The sequence below is a fragment of the Panthera leo genome, chromosome C2 (assembly GCF_018350215.1).
Source record: "Panthera leo isolate Ple1 chromosome C2, P.leo_Ple1_pat1.1, whole genome shotgun sequence".
Taxonomy (NCBI): domain Eukaryota; kingdom Metazoa; phylum Chordata; class Mammalia; order Carnivora; family Felidae; genus Panthera; species Panthera leo.
The window spans coordinates 54,151,936-54,169,696 of record NC_056687.1 but is presented as its reverse complement, the minus strand read 5'-3'; the positions used below and the strand labels follow the sequence as shown (position 1 = coordinate 54,169,696).

General features: G+C 38.7%; 1 long non-coding RNA gene across 1 annotated transcript; it reads right to left on the bottom strand.

Moving 5' to 3' along the window:
• Window positions 1-6,701: 6,701 nt before the first annotated feature.
• LOC122230173 lies at window positions 6,702-17,192 on the bottom strand. The gene is made up of 3 exons (XR_006207328.1): window positions 17,110-17,192; window positions 9,109-10,126; window positions 6,702-6,725 (listed from the first exon to the last, which is right to left on the bottom strand). It is a non-coding gene; the product is annotated as an uncharacterized LOC122230173 (long non-coding RNA).
• Window positions 17,193-17,761: the final 569 nt, after the last annotated feature.

Here is a 17,761-nt window from a genome sequence, read left to right as displayed (position 1 = left end):
ACATGCAACCCGGAGAGACTGAAAACACTCATTTTATATAAGGCAGCCTGCCATTGGCCCGCGGCCTGACAGACAGGCCGCGCGGCCAAACAGAAGGCCCGTTACACCCAAACACACGCACACATACACACATTTTACAGAGACACACAAAGATCATCACATTTTCTATTTTCTAATGTTCGGGACCTGTAGACAGTAGGAGAGGACAGGTACAGAGGCCCAGCAGAGTAGGGTAAGGAGGAAAAACCTTGTCTGCACCAAGTTGCTAGGCTTGAAACTGGTGTCCTTTTGACTTGGGAGGGTTATAGTAATAAACTACAACTCCACTGGATATGGAAGTGAGGGTTTTTTTTTTTTTTTTTTTTTTTTAATCGCTGCCGTGTGGTGCCCCATGGAAGAGGCGTGCATTGTGTTATGATTTTACAGCCTGACCTGGCTAACAAGTGGCCAAGAAAGGCTTTTAGCAGCCTGGATTTCTTTGGTCAATGGGTTAGCTATCACTTAGGCCAAAATAGTGCAAGATAAGTTTATTGGGGCTATAATGCATTGAGGTTGTTAATGCCTCGTTCGTAGGTAAATTCAGAAAAATCAATACAACAATACACAGAGACAAAGATAAACGTTTTGCTGAAAAAACCTGTCTACTTATAGCTAGTCAGACTACCACAAATCACCTGCGTGGGTATACAAACGGTGCTATAAGGTAGAATAAGTCCTGGAAGATTGTCTATTGACCCCTTCCCTTAAAAATAGACGTTTCGAGTCACTCGATATATGATTTATATTTTGCATATTGTATATGATATTTACTTTACATATTTCATATCCTACGTGAACATCACATGCTGGATGACTTTTGGGCATGGTGAAGGCAAAGAAGACTGTTCTTTCTGATTTTTTTTTTTCCTGTGATCCATCTTTGGCAGATTACGTTTGGCAGTCCTATATAAACAAGTCAACAGACTGCTGGGTGGTTGGGGGGGTAGGTAACAAAGCTGGAAATTAAGAGGAATAAATTCTAGACCCCATGCTTAAACTAGATGAACAATCTAGAGCAACTAACTTACCTCTTTAACACTCGGAGTTGGTTTGGGGTTACTTTTTTCTTTTTCTTTTTTTTAAGATTAAAATAAGAAGCTCCCCCCAGCTTCCCTTCATTAAATGTTTATTCAGCATCTACTATGTGCCAGACATTATCATAGACCCCAGATGTTTTCTTAAGATTCCTTCTGATTTAAGAGTCTGTGAATTATTCTTAAACACAAACATTTTGAAGATTAAATAAACACAACGATTTTATGGCCTAGATGCATAGCTTTAAAACTTAAAGGAAAACTGAAGAGAACTTACTTCAAATTCCTTTTATTTCCTTGATGCCATCTTAAGGTTTTTCTCTTACTTCCATAAAGTTATCAAATGAGCGTGTGTATATATGAGTGTGTGTAAGAGTGGAAAAGAGAAACAGAGAGAACATTTAAGTTTATGAAGTTTAGAAAACAAATAGTGGTATTTAGAAATGTGCTATTTCGTTTATTTTTTTAAAGGAAAATAACTTTTAAAATGAAAAAAGTACATGGAACCACTGCATTTTAAACTGATAGTATTAAAAACTGTATTAATGACACTTAGCATTTATTTGAAAGATGGAACAAAGTGTTCTTTATCCACACTACACTACAATGAGGTAGGTGCTCAGCATTATTATCTCTATTTTACCCAACAGAGAAATGAGACAGAGACAAATTATATAACCTCCTCGATATTACACAGAATAGCAGTGAAGAAGGAACGTAAACCCAGGACTCTAGTTTTGAGTAACTTGATACTCCTTCCTTCCAAATGACAAACTTCAGGGATAAGAGGCAAATGGAGGAAAATCAGAAAAACTTTCTCAGGATTTCACTGTGCTCTTTTCTGAGGAGGAAAAAAACAGTAAAAACAAGCTGCTGTATTTAATTGCTGAGTTAAATGTTGTGATTATTTGCTAGGGTATTTATTTTATGAAAAATATAAAAGACCAGCCTACCCCTAACCCCTAACCCCCAACCCCCAACCCCAACCATAGGACAACATCCTTTATTTCTTTATGGTTGCAAAGATTGGGTTGTGTTTTTTGGGGGGGGTTTTTTTTGTTTTTTGTTTTTTTGGCTGAATGATGCTTAGCTTAGCAGAATTATTTACAGATGCACTTTTCAAACTTTTAGATCACATGTTGCTATCAGCAAAGTGTTTGAGCATGTCCTCTCTCTCCATCTCTCTCTCTCTCTCTATCTCTGTCTCTCCCTCTTTGTGTCTTTAAAGTGCACCACTACATGGATATAATATTTACCAATACAAAGCAGATCCTCACAAAAACAAAATGAAAAGGCATGAACTGAAAAATAAAATTAAGAGTTTCATTTTCTTCCTATACTCCTGTGATACAGTCTTAGCACATGCCCCTAAGTTTTGCATTCAACTTTAGAGACCTCTGATAGTGCAAGATGTTGATCAGGACTGATGCAAGAGAGCATATAGAAGTGCATAGAAATGTCTCACTGCAAGACATTACTGTTACTGGAAAACTGGTGAGTCCACAGAGGCTTTAAATTGGGAGAATGACACATTTTTTAAGATGCATTTTATATATTGGTGGTGTATTAGGCATCATATGGCAGTATAAGCTATCATTCAATATTCTTTTGCAGATCCTTTATTGAGAGGGATCTATGTGTTAGACACTTGTGTATGCCAGATTCTGGAAAAGGAAAATTGCCTGCTCTTAGGAGAAGCAATGGAATGGACTATCAGTCTCCTGTATAATAGATAAGACCTCACCGCTAAGGAAAAGAGGCTTAGAACTTAATATAATATGGTATTTTACCATTTAGGAAATACTTTTTATATTTTTATACTCTCATTTGAGAATAAATATTAAGACATTTTAAATGGCAGTGATACTCAAAAATTGAAAATATGATCAAGAAAGGGGTGCCTGGGTGGATCAGTTGGTTGAGCCTCCAACTTTGGCTCAGGTCATGATCTCACAGTTCCTGAGTTTGGGCCCCTTATAAGGCTCTGTTCTGACAGCAGAGCTTCAGACTGCTTTAGATCCTCTGTCTCCCCCCACCCTGCCCTGCCCCCCCTGCTCACGCTTTCTCAAAAATAAATGAAACATTTTTTAATATGATCCAGAAAAATAATAACTTTTATAGAGTTTATTCAATTTTCATAATAGAAGGTTATTAAAATAAAAACAACTGATTGTTGTCTCTATAAAAGGACATTTAAAAGGTTCTATAAAAAATTTTAAAAATAAAAAGGTCTACATTTTTCCTTTCTTGTTTTCAGATTTGATGATCAAACAAAAGTGGAGTTTACAAGGTTAGCACACTTCTCCTTCTCATGGCCTTGATTGTCCATTTTCTTAATTGTATTTGATAGGAATCTTCTATTACAAAGTAATTTTGGGAGACTAAACTTAAATATGTGTGTATACACATATGTATAAGTATACATTTATGTAAACATGTCTATAAATAACATTCATTTCCTTATTTTAAAAAATGTTTTAAGTTTTTATATTTGAGAGAGAGTGTCCATGTGCACATGTGCTCATGCATACAAGCAGGAGGAGAGAGACAGAGAATTCCACGCAGCCTCCTCGCTGTCAGTGCAGAGCCCAATGTAAGGCTTAATCTCCCATGAGATCATGACCTGAGCCAGAATCAAGAGTGTGGCGCTCAACCAACTGAGCCAACCAGGCACCCTTATTTCCTTATTTATACACTGCTTCTTTATACAGTCCTAATTGAAATCCAGATTTCACCACTTCCTAACTCTGTAACTTGGAAAAATTCCTTAATCACTCTAAGACTCCGTTTTCTTATTTGTAAAATAGGGATGGTAAGACTAACCATAAGTGAAATAATCCATGTAGAATACTGAAGCCTGGAACCTACTGAACATTCAGTAAATATTAATTTTATTTATATTTCACACAGAAAAAGCCAATAACAGCTGCTTTACAGAAAGTTTTCTAAGACTTAATCAGAACATCAAATAGAGTTCATGGAACCTGTTGCAACTTACTCACCCAGTGTTTGTAATTTCCCTTTAGCCTCCATTCTGCCAATTCCAGCATCTCTGTACTTAAAAGGGATGTCAGACAGATCCCAGGTTAAAGCAAACATCCCATTGAGTGAGCATTACTAGGCACCTAAAAAGGCAAACTTGTAATAAATCCCTTTTTGAGACCAGCTTTGTTTTGCCCTTGGAAACTTTAGGTCGTTACAGTGATGAGGGTCTGCCTTAAATAACAATTTTTGACTTGCACTTGACCTTGCTAGCTTCCATTTTTTTTCCTCTATAAGAAAAAAAAAAAAAAAATAGAGCATACCTCTCTCCTCAAGGCCAAATCAAAGGGACTAAAAATTGAAACGGGCGGTTGAACCACTTTTTAGCACCAATGCAAAAATTCCTAATTGTGAAGAGAACCACCTTATACTAGATCCCAGCAGAGTTGAAGATAGCAGTGAAGGAAGAGATTATCCAGCTTTCCTAGAGTGATTTTTGGCAAAGTATCTTGGAATTCCCCCTCTCCTGTGATCTTCTATGGCATTTGATCTAGATTACTCTTAAGGCATTCAAATGCCTTGCCTTGTATTACATTATTTGTGTGTAAAGAAAAGAAACACCTAAAGAAATGATGATGTCTTGCTGATGGTTTTATTTTACAACAGTGGCTAGCATAATAACGTGCACATTGCCTAACATGTAACAGTAACTCAAGGAAGATTTGCAAAACAAAGAACAAAGGAAGTAAAAACAAACTAAAAGTCTATAAATTATAAGAAGGATCAAAGAGAACAAAGATGAGAGTGGTGCCAGAGAAAGTTGGGTATCTCACAAAATGGGGAGTTACCCATCTGAGATATCTTAGATACATGTGAGATGGCCTAGCATATTCACTAATATCCACATGAGCTAGGTGAGACAAAGAAAGGGACTTTCTTTTTAAAGATGAAGAAAATTAAAGCAAGTAATGTGTAAATGATTCCCTCAGTATTATACAACTAGTAGCAAAGCTGAATTAGTACTAAGGTTCTAGACAGCTAGTTCTGCAAACTCTCTGCCCTGGGAGAGAGAAGGAGGGGAAGTCACCAAGGAGTCTCTTAAGGATCATACCATAAAAATAGGTCTCTAAGTGGATGAAGATTTTACACTAATGGATTTGATAATAAAACCAGTAAGCACTAACATTAGCATTAGATGGTCTTTCTAGCCAGCATCTCATGACAAGCTTCAACAATACCCCCAATGAGGACCATTTAATATGACACATCCAACTCCTGGGAACTCCCTTCTTCCCAAGGCCATCTATTTCATTTTCTAACAGTTTTGACCACCACAGAGTTCTTCCTGATATTTAACATAAATTCTCTCCTCTAAGTATTATCCATTGTTCTTTTTCCTATTCCTTTGTTACCACACAGAACAATCTAATCCCTCTTCCATGTAGCACTTGAAATATGTGAAGACAGCTATCATGGTTCCCTCCTGCCTTGAGTTGTGTCTTTTTCAGACAGTCTTATTTCCTTAGAACATTCTTCGTAGGTCACCATTTTCAATTCTTGGTCTCCTCTCAAACCCTGCCTATTGTCTTTGTTGGTGTTCCTTCAAGTGGGACATCTAGAGCAGGTGGGGGGTGGGGGTGGGAAGACTGAGGCAGTGTAGAGTACAGCATGACCATGACTCCCTTATCATTGATACAAAATTTCTATTACTGCAGCCTAAGATGGAACTTGCTTTTTTGGCAGTCACATCTCTCTGCTAACTGATTTATTTATTATTCACAAAAGAAAAATAAATGTTTTTTTAAATGTGGGCTGTTAAGCCATGCCTCCTCCATTCTGTATTATATAATTTATTTTGGGGAAACTGAGGCATAAGCCTGTATAACCCTGATGTTATACAGTGGTTAAGAATTGAGGCTCAGGATTTATAACAACACGGGTTAAAGCTTTGCTCAGCACTTACTAACTTTTTTTTTGCTAACTTTTTTTTTTGTATGCTGGCTATTTCATTCAACATGTTTGCTATTGATCTCACCGTCTTTCATCCATTCACAAATCTGATGCCTTCTCTACATTTTTCCAAGTCATGTTTAAAGCACTGTCTAAGGCAGAACCCAGAGCACATATCTCCCAAAAGGTTAACATTATTTATTTATTGGCACTCCCATGGCCACAATTCTTGAACCTGTGATAGAGCCACCTAATTTCACCTAAATTAAAAAAATTTAAAACTAAAGGGATGCCTGGGTGGCTCAGTTGGTTAAGCGTCTGACTCTTGATTTCTGCTCAGGTCATGGTCTCTAGCTTTGAGAGATGGAGCCCCATATCAGACAGTGCAGAGCCTACTTGGGATTCTCACTCTGTCTCTGTCTCACCCCCACTTGCTGCCTGTCTCTCAAAATAAACAATAAGACTTAAAAAAAAAAAGTTTAAGCCTAAATAAATGTATAAAGATTAATATGGTGATAACGTAGACACTTTATTTCTTAACATATTATTAATTGCCTTAGATTTCTTTATAAGAAATAAAACATTTTAGGGACACATGGGTGACTCAGTTAGTTAAGTATCCAACTCTTGATCTCAGCTCAGGTCTTGATCTCAGCTCAGGTCTTGATCCCAGGGTCATGAGTTCAAGCCCTGTGTGGGGCTACATGCTGGGAGTGGAGCCTACTTTGCAAAAAAAAAAAAAAAAAAGAAAGAAAAAAGAAATAAAACATTTTATATACAACTGAAGCCCCCTTTCTGTGTTCCAATTCCTCTCCATTTCTCCTCAGAGGTGACCATTATTTTTCAATTTCACTCTCATCCTACCTTTTTTTCTTTCTTTCTTTTTTTTTTTTTTTTTTTTTTTTTGCAGCCCACTCATGATAATACCTGATGTGGCTTTATCAAAGAAAAGGCTTTATGAAATTTTCATAATTTTCATTCACTAATGTTAGTTAGAGAAGAATTCTTTGGTGAATGGGATATACTAACTGATTAATTACAGTGAAAACAGGTAATTTTGGAAGGATATGGAATGGCTCTTAGAAATAAAAGAAAAGCTAGGGAACTTATTCCAGAAAGCCCAAGAATACTGTCAACTCAAGGAGATCACTTTCAGGTGAAAATATCTTTGTTCTCATTATGACGAATTTGCTCAAACTCCTTCCATCCTTTCTTTATGTCACCAAAGAGAATAGAATGGAAGAGTCCAATCACCTTTACCCAAGTTTTAAGTTCACCCTTTGTCCAGTTAGAAGAGGAGATTTTGCAGAGCACCTGGGTGGCTCAGTCAGTTAAGTGTCTGACTTCTGCTCAGGTCATGATCTAGAGCTTGGTGAGTTTGAGCCCCACAAGGTCAAGCCCTGCGTTGGACTCTGTGCTGACTGCTCAGAGCCTGGAGCCTGCTTCAGATTCTGTGTCTCCCTCTCTCTCTGCCCCTCCCTCACTTGATCTCTTTCTCTCTCTCTGTTTTTCTCTCAAAAATAAATATTAAAAACAAAAAAGAACTGTTTAATGGAAGATGACATTTTGCTTGACTCTCCCAAGCAGATTGCATGTTTACCTGGGGTAGAGAAGATAGGCCAGTGGTGGAGGCTTCAGGGAGTTGAGTTTGGAGAGAAAAATTTAGGTGGATGCAACGTATTGGTAACATTCTTGTTCTTGGTGGACTCACAGGTGTTGGTTTGATAACTTACATAGATGTTACATTATTCTTTTGCATGTAGCAAATATATTTTGAAAGTAAAAGTAAACTTTAAAAAAAGAAAAGGGGGGAGGGAAGCTTGCATATGAAGAAGGATTTTCATTTCCCAAAGTAAAATTGTAGTACTAGTAAGAGAAGGCAAATAGATGCTGGGCAGGTGAAAACAGATTTGTAACATCTCCAACAGCCACAGTGCAACTAAGCTATCAAGTTATGAACCCTGTTACAAAAGAAAAATAGGCTTAGGCTAGTCTCAGTGACCCTATGCCGAGTCTAAGTGTGCCCAGATTTTTCTTCCTTCCTTTACCTACCTTTCATTTCATTTCAAGGACCATAAAGCCACTCAGATAAGCTTAAGAAAAAGGGGAAGTTAATTGTGCAAATATTGGGGTCTCTCGCAGAACTCAAGGGCAATAAGAATAATTAGGCTTGGAAACAAAAGTGCATTACCTTTATTGCTGTCTTTGTCCCCAGGTCAGGGGCAAGTATTCACCTGTTTTCAGAGGGCTGCCCTTTTGGTGTTTATGGACAGAAACAGTTTTCTTAAGTAAATACCAGAATGGGAGGCTATAAGGAGTAATTCTGTTACCTAGAACTTTCTAGAATCTTATCTAGACCCAGTGTCTCATTTACCACCTATAATTTGCAGAATCCACCTTTTTCCTCTTAATCCTAAGAAATTTCAGTGCAGTTATTCAGAATGTTTATGGCCTGGTTTTCATACCCACATAATGTTCAGAAGTAAGTGATTTCTTAATACTGTACATTTATTTGTTATATTCCTTGATTCCTTCCAGAGAGGATTTCAGTTGGTCTTCAACAGTTCAAATTTTACTACATGTTTTCCCTAGACTCTCAGATATTATTCAATAGATCTTGGATCTCTCAACTCATTTAGAGTGCCTAGGTGGTCTCTTAATTTTCTTTAACATATTTTTTACTTTCTGTTACATTTTATAGCAAGCTACTCAAACTAGCTGAAGAAAGGAGGATTTGTTAGATTCACTGCACAGGTAAGGTTACAGCAAGGGACAACAGCTATAATTTAAACCCCAAAAGAAGTGGAGTTATCGGGCCTGGGAGGTAGGCATTAGGCCGGGGACATTGAAGGTACAGCTGCAATGCCGGAAGTACAGCTGGCAGAAAGGTTGCTTTTTCCTGAAGTGGAATAGGACTGACAGGAGAGGCATACAATGGAGAAGTTAACTAAAACAATGATTTCTTGAGCTAAAAGAGATAAAACTAAGGGAAGGGGAAGGGTTGTGTTGAATGATGGGTTTTGTATGAATTCACCTCTAGGCTCACCTTCACCATATGGGAGTTCCTGAAAACAAACAAGCAAATATATTGAAGTTGACCTACCAGAAAGGACAGCTTTAAAAAGAACAATGTGATGGTGCTTGAAAAGGCGGCATTAAATACACTTCCTCAAATTAGGCTGAAGTCTCTTTACCGAAGAATTGAGTCCAGGTTTTAGGAGTACTTTGCTATTTGGAAAGGGATGGTTTCCTTTTCTGTCGCTTGACACTTTTTCTTACAATACTATCTTCTTCCTCATTTAAAAACAAACTTTCTAATCTGCTGAATTGCTGAAGTTGTCTTTCTAAATTTCAGATTGACTCTTGTAAGTTTGTTAAAGTACTGCCCTTTGGCCAGATGTATTCAAAAAAAGAAAAACTGAAATGAGTTACTTTGCTTGTCACCACATTGAAGGAGAAGGGAGAAAAAAGAGAAAAGAAGGAAAGAAACAGGAAGGGAAGGAAGAAAGACTTAATTGAGGAAGTAAGGCTGAGATGAGTTCAGAAGCCACCCACCCTTGGCTCTGACTTTGCATTCAGATGTGACCTAAGAAGGGTTGGGGAGGCGGAGGCAGTAAATACCAAGAAAACCTTTCTCTAAGTAGATAATTCTGAATTAGAGACAGAAAGCCTCTTCAGCAGTACCTGGGTCCCTAGCCTTGGACAGAGGGATAAGGGTCTCTCTGCCTTCTAAGTGCCCAACTACTGTAGACATCACCAAGTCAGTGGCTGCACACGAACAGGTATCCTGTCATCATCCTGACTTAGACAATGTGTGTCCTTCCTACCGAGCCTTAATTGCGAAGTAGAGTCCCAGAGTTCCTTCTCTCCAGGCAGACTTGCTTCTGTTTAGAGGAGAAAAACAGGCAGCAGAAAGCCTTCACTTTTTCATCCTCCACCACTCCATCAAGGCTTCCCTTCCTAATTTGGGGGCTGGATCTCCCAACCTTCACAGATTGGAGTGGTCTCTAGCACTCCAAAAGAATGGGAGCCACCAATTGGAAAGTTATCTCAAAGTGATGAATGGAGAAGTGTTGGTCCATGGTCTTGGTGGTCATCTGAGAAATCATGGCTTTGCAATCCTGAGTGAAGTAAAGAAGAAAGAGGCATTCAGTAAAGCGCACCTATTATTTCGGTGAGGTTGGAAGAAAGAACCAAGTTCTAGGAGCCACTAGTTTCATGCGGTCAATCATTCATTAATTCATTCAACATTTACTAAGTGCCTTCTCTTTGCCAGGTATGGTGGCTCTTGCAAGAGACACCAGGCAGATGCAGTTCCTGCTTATGTTCTAGCAGTGGAGACAGATGTGATATACAACATAATAAAAAACGTTCCTTGGGGGGCGCCTAGGTGGCTCAGTCAGTTAAGCATTCCAGCTCTGGTCATGATCTCACAAGTTCGAGCCCGGCGTTGGGCTCTGCACTGACAGCATGGAGTCGGCTTGGGATTCTCTGTCTCCCTGTGTCTCAGCCCTTCCCCCTAACACACGCATGCATGTGCACTCTCACTCTCTCTCTCAAAAATAAAATAAACATTTAAAACAATGCTCCTTGGATTCAGAAAGAGAGGCAGAACAACCAGTTCGCAGTGCTGGAAGAATCTAAAACTGAAGGAACAATTGCAGGATCTGAGGCTGCCCAAGGTTTAGCTGTTTTAAAGAGTAAAGAGGTTTTCTTTAGTCAGGTAAGGAAAAAGGATGAATTATGAGATATATAGATCTTAAGTTGGCTTTATATTCTAAGTGAAAGAAAATGGCACTTTTGTACATGTCCTTTTTATGATTTTTGTGGTCAGTTTTATTCGTTTTTAAATTCTAGGGTTTGTGTGTAGTAGTGAATGGTTGGGAGAGATTATTATTATTTTTTTTAATGTTTATTTTACTTTTGAGAGAGACAGAGTGAGCAGGGGAAGGGCAGAGAGAGAGAGGGAGACACAGAACTCAAAGCGGGCTCCAGGTTCCTAGCTGTCAGCACAGAGCCCAGCACCGGGCTGGAACCCACGAACTGTGAGATCATGACATGACGGAAGTCAGATGTTTAACCAACTGAGCCACCCAGGCGCCCCAAGATTATTTTGTTTGCTTCAGAAATTTCAATAAAAGGCTAAAGGTATTAGGAATATTCAGGAAAAAAAAGTTTAGAAGTATTAGTAATTATAAGAAGATATGTCAGGAAATACTACACACAGGAGATTTCAGGTGGCAGCTACATTGAACAAAAAAGAAAGTTTATGTGCTAGCAATAAGAATGACTATTTCCATAGTTAAATCATGTTTGGTAAGAATGACAAACACTGGATATTGATGTAGATTTTAGATTTTTTTATATTTTGGAGAGGCATAATTACATTTTGATTTTATGTCATTTCTTATGGAAGAGACCTGTTACTCTACTGGGATCGTGTATCCTCAGTAAGCTTTGCAATTTGTATTGATATTTGCTTTATCTGTGCATGTTCATAGGGTGTGTGTGAACTGAGGCTCCCAGTGGAGGCAGAATTGCTTAGAGCTTAAGAGCTGGGGCTTCTGGAGTCAGAAAGATCTGAATCCGAACACTGCTTCTGCTACTTACTAGTTAGTTGTATGACCTTGGACAAACTTCCTAAACCTACCAAGCCTGAGGCCTCAGTTTCCTAAACTGGAAGATGGGGATTAGTGTGATTCCTACCTCTACAGCTTGTTGTGGGGATTAAACAAGATGCTGCATGTAAAAACAATCCCTGACGATAAATAGTAGCTTTTGTTTAACTAAGGATTGTTATATAGAGGAATGTTTTGTGTCCAATGATATGGAGCACTGGAAGATAAATAGAAATTTTATTTCCCATGGGGTGATCATTGAAATGCTTGAGAAATTTGGGTGGACTATTCTTTGAAGATTGCTAAAATTTAATATGGTGGCACAGTAATTGCAATGGATGGAAAGAACTAAATATTTCCTTCTGGTTTCTTGGTTTTTGTTTTTGTTTTTTTACAACATAGTGGTGTTCACAATTATTTAGGTAACACTGAAGAATTTCAGAGTATTTATGCACTTCTGGCTTAACTTGTTTAGGATTCTTAACGTGTCAGTAGTAGAACAAGAATTCGTTTTTAGCTCCACATTACCGCTGCACCCTTAGCACTCAGCAGTCTTATGATAGCATTTTTCAAAATGTGGTTCATCAGAATCACCCAGGTGACTTGTTTAAAATTCAGATTCCTGGCCCTGACGTGTGAAGAAGTCTCTGAATTTCAAATAAATATACCAACCCAGCTGAATTTTATCAACACCTCAGTTTAAGAATGACTAGACCACACACATGTGAGCTGTACTCTGGAAGCTCCTTCTGTCAGGTTGTGCTTCTTCTTTAAATAGTAACTTGTGTGAAACATTTATGGGACACACCCTAACATCTTCACAGGACATAAAGCTTTTTGTTCTCTATGCCTTAACCACCATTCCAAATCACTTGATTAATAATGATTTACTTTCTCTCATAGCCTTCAGAAACATTTGCCTTTCCCTGCTTGTGGTGGTAACAGCTAAACTATTACCTTATCCTTGTTACTGTGGTAGGGCTGAGGGTGGGGCAAATGTAATAGATGTATGATTGGAGTCCATGGGGAACCCCTGGTTTACACAAACTTCTCCATAGTTGAACTTGCTAAATCTGGCCTTTCTTTCCCCAATCCTTAAAGTCTTACATACTCCTGGCATAGATTCCCATGCTATCCCCAACCTACATATCCCTGACCCTTCTGTCCTGATCACTACTCAAGATCCATTTTGATCACGTCAGGCCAGATACCTGCACTTGCTCCCTCACTCTGCTTCTAGAAGAAATTTGTTAGCCATGAAGACAGTAAAAAATTATATTTCCACGTTCCAGTTTGTAAACAGAAAAGAAATACTGTGTACGTGTAAAAGTGTCAATGGGAGTTTCGGGGTGGAGGAGAGGGAGGGAAAGACACCTATGAAGGCAGGGGCAAGGTCTCTACCTTTACATTGCCTGACCTACATGGTTACAGGCAAAGAGACGCATGAGCCATGGAGGCAGATCTGATGCCTGCTGCCCCCAATATGTTGAACACTGAGCTTGCTAAGCCATTTTCTACTGCCCAGACAACATGACAGATTTGGATATTTGAAGTTCTGTGGTTTCGGTGATTGGTTGGTGAAACAATGGTGATTTACCTTTAAAAAATTTTTTTTGACGTTTAATTATTTTTGAGAAAGAGACAGTGTGTGTGTGTGTGTGTGTGTGTGTGTGTGTCTGTCTGTCTGCAAGCAGGGGAGAGGCAGAGAGAGAAAGGGAAATACAGAATCTGAAGCAGGCTCCAAGCTCTGAGCTGTCAGCACAGAGCCCGACATAGGGCTCGAGCTCAGGAATCGCAATATCATGACCTGAGCTAAAGTCAGAGGCTTAACTGACTGAGCTACCCAATGGCCCCTTAATTTTTTTTTAATGTTTATTTATTTTTGAGAGAGAGAGAGACAGAGTGCAAGCAGGAGAGGGGCAGAGAGAGACACACACAGAATCTGAAGCAGGCTTCAGGCTCCAGGTTCCAGGTTCCAGGCTCCAGGCTCCAGGCTCCGAGATGTCAGCACAGAGCCCCATGCAAGGCTCAAACCCACAAACCATGAATTCATGGATTCAAGCCCCATGTTAGGCTCTGCACTGGCAATGTGGAGCCTGCTTGGGATTCTCTCTCTCTCCTTCTCTCTCTGCCCCTCCCCCACTCATGTGCTCTGTGTCTGTCTCACTCTCAAAATGAATAAATGAATAAACTTTAAAAAAAAAGAGAATATTTTTAGGAGATCCTCCTAGATTTTTTTTTTTTTAAGATTTTATTTTTAAGTAATCTCTACACCCAACATAGAGCTCGAACTTACAACCCTGAGATCAAGATTCACATGCTCTACCAACTGAGCCAGCCAGGTACCTCCTAAATAGACATTCTTTAGGTAGTAAATTTGGAGATTGCAACTCAGGAAAGCAAAATCTCTTCCACATGAATCAGCTAGTGTCCTACAAAAGAAACCTGTCCACTTAGCCACTTTAGTAAAATTTGGCCTATGTGCTAAGATGGCCCCATCCACACTCCACAGGATAGAATTACATAGTCTGCACCAAACAGTGTTACACACATGGGCTTTGGAGTCAGATGTGGGTTTTTTTAGTCTTGGGTCCACCCCTCACCAGATGTGTGAACCCATACAAGTTCTATAGCCTCAGTTTTATCAACTGTAAGGTAGATTGATCGTAGCTGTGGGGAGAAGAGTAAGATGATGGATAGAAAGCTCTTTGTGTTATGCCTGGCATACAGTAGCTTTCACTCAGACTTCTTTCTTCTGTCTTCTTAGGATTCTATTGTCTCCATCTTTGCTTTGCACCTTGTCCAAGACTTTTTTGAATGTAACCATGTGATATGTCGAGATGTGCCTAACTTCCTATTCTTCATTTTCTCAGTTTCTTTTTTTCAGCAAATATTTCCTGAGTGCATGCTCTGTGCAAGGTGCACTAGTCAAATCAGAGAACAAAACAGATAAAAATACTTGCCCTTATGGAGCTTACATTCTAATTGAGGGGAGCAATATAATAGACGACAGAGTAAATAAGCTAATTACATAATATGCCAACAGGATAAGTGTTATGGAAAAAGAGAGAACAGGGGAAGGGAGACTGTGTGTGGGCGTAGAGGTGTTCCAATTTTAAATGGGGATGATCACGATAGGCCTTACTCTATTGTTTAAACACAGAGAGAATGGGAAATGCCATGAAGTCATACAGAGTTCACTATCCTTGGGTAACTAGGTAAACGTGAGAGGCTGGAATGCCTAAAGGAAGTGGAGCCTCATTCTTTAATTTTTCAAATGCAGCAGCAAAGCCAGCAGAAGGAATTTAGTAATGCTCACCCATTCGGTGGCAAGAACTGTTTTTGTTGATTTTCTTTTTGTTTTTTGTTTTGTTTTTTTTTTTTTTTTTTTTTTTTTTTTTATTTTTTAATATATGAAATTTACTGTCAAATTGGTTTCCATACAACACCCAGTGCTCATCCCAAAAGGTGCCCTCCTCAATACCCATCACCCACCCTGCCCTCCCTCCCACCCCCCATCAACCCTCAGTTTGTTCTCAGTTTTTAACAGTCTCTAATGTTGATTTTCTTTTTGACCTGACTCACCTGTTGTCTCTAAGGCCATAGAATGTTTTTCCCTTTCTCCCTTTGGTTTCATGTCTCAAGACCTTGGGAAATATTATCAATAAAAGAGGAGAAATTAGGGCTTCTTATGCTACATCTCTGTGTTTTATGTAACAGAAATCCTTTGCAACTCAGGGAAACATATGTGATTTAGTTATAAAGCCATGATTGGCTTAACTTTAGACAATTTTTATTAAAACAAAGTAGCATATTTTTTTCTTAAGGCTAATAATGGAGGAAGATCCCTGCAGTGGAATTCAGAGTCTGGGGTCTGCCCACTAGCTATCATGAGACAGTTCTGTGTCCAAGACTTTCTTAGCTGGGAATTGCAGGTGGGAGGAGGTATCTCCTCCACCTCTCTAATTTTGTGAGTCTTTGAAAAGCTCCAAGAAAATTTCTCTCCTAGAAACTAAAACAGGTATAATGTGTGGGCCTCTAATCTCTTGACATCTACTTTATTGAAAACTGCAATTAAGGTGATTTGTCCATTTTTGGATAGGAACAAAAGTGGAGTGGTAATCTTCCTCATACTATTTGTGCCTCTTTACTTTTCATGGTATAAATGAAGGGAAGAATGCTTTCTTACCACATACTGCTCATCAGTATTTTTTTAAAAAAGAGATCCTACATTTATTTGATTTCTCTAGTTTTTTTAAGTAACCTCTCTTCTCAATGTGGAATTTGGACTCACGACCCTGAGACCAAGAGTCGCATGCTCTACTGACTGAGCCAGCCAGGCGCCCCTGCTCATCAGCATTTTTGCCATATACATGGAATTTCAGGGCCTTACCATCAGATGTTATCTATCAAACACTTAAAATATTTCAGTATTTATAAACCTAGAGAGACCTACAAGTGACAAAGGCATGCCCTCAAGGTCTCAAAGCCCCCATTTTTACTTATCATCATTATTTTTATATCAGAGTTAATTATATTAGTAATATAAGTATATATTATAACCTCCATTTTACATGGCAAGAAATTGAAATGCACACAAAAGTCTACTAAAAAAATATCAAATGTCTCCATTCCGCAAACCCACACCTTTCCTTAATCTTCTGAACTAAGGATTGGCAAACTAGGGATCTGCCTGGAGGCCAAATCTGCTTTCCCTTCCCTCCTTCCCCCCAAACCTGTTTTTATATGGTTTTTACATTTGTTAACAGTTGAGAAAAATCAAAAGAGTAATATTTTGTGACACGTGAAAATTATATGAAACTCCTAGTTCAATGTTCATAGATAAAGGTTTAGTGGAACACACCTACTCCCATTACTTATATATTATCTGCTTATGTATATGACCACTTTCTCTCAAAAATAGCCAAGTTGCGTAGTTGTGACAGAAATCATATGGCCCACAAAGCCTAAAATATTTACTGTCTGTCCCTTTACAGAAAAAGTTGCCAATCCCTGGTCCAGACCATATGGGTGTCTTTGTTAGGGGTCTAAGGAGAACATATGTAGACTCATGGCATTTCAGCTCTGCCTTATTTTACATATACTTGCACAGGGTACCAAGAAAACTACACATGTCTTCTCCCATGTTGCTGCATTTCCTCCTTTATGGATTGGTTACTCGTTGGTTCTTGTTATTTTTGGACATTCCTATTTGTTCATTTGTTCATTCATTCACTCCACAAGTCCTTATGGTGCACCTGCCTGGGAAAGCGTAACTAATGAAAAGTAGCTTGACTAGTTCATTTTTAGAGACAAGTAATAGGCAAATATAAACCATTATTCTATAGTAGGAAGAAGCACCACCCTAAGATTATGACTGGGGCAAAAAGGAAAGTATTTGGCTCAGCTGAGGGGTTGGTGAGGCTTCCTAGGAAGACACTTGAACTGCGGATTGGAAGAGGATGAAGTTTGGGGAGGGAACATACATTTCATATTAGAGCAATACAGTAGTCCACCCTTATCTGTGGCCTTGCTTTCTGTGGTTTCAGTTACCTTCAGTCAACCGTGGTCCGGAAGCAGATGATCCTCCTCCTAATGTATCATCAGAAGGTCAGTAGTAGCCTAATGCTACATCACAATCCTGTGTTATTCGCCTCACTTCCTCTCATTACGTAAGCATTTTATCATCCCACATCATCATAGGAAGGGTGATTACAATGCAATAAGATCTTTTGAGAGAGAAAGCCCACATTCATGTAACTTCTATTACAGTATATTGTTACAATTGTTCTATTTTATTATTATTGTTGATCTCTAACTGTGCCTAATTTGCACATTAAAATTTATCATACGTGTATATGTGTAGGTAAAAACATATATATATAAAAGTCATATATACATATATGCATGTATATAGGGTTTGGTAGTTTGGTACTATCTATGGTTTCAGGCATCCACTGGAGGTCTTGGAATGTATCCCCCATGGATAAGCAGTGGGGGGGTGTGGGGGGTGGGAGGGAAACTACTATATTTTCCAAGATCTGTATTTGTCAGGATTCAATGTAGGAAAGAGAAACCAAAGTAGTCATTTTAAGAAGGAAAGGACTTAGGATGCATGGATAATTAGGACAAAATTAT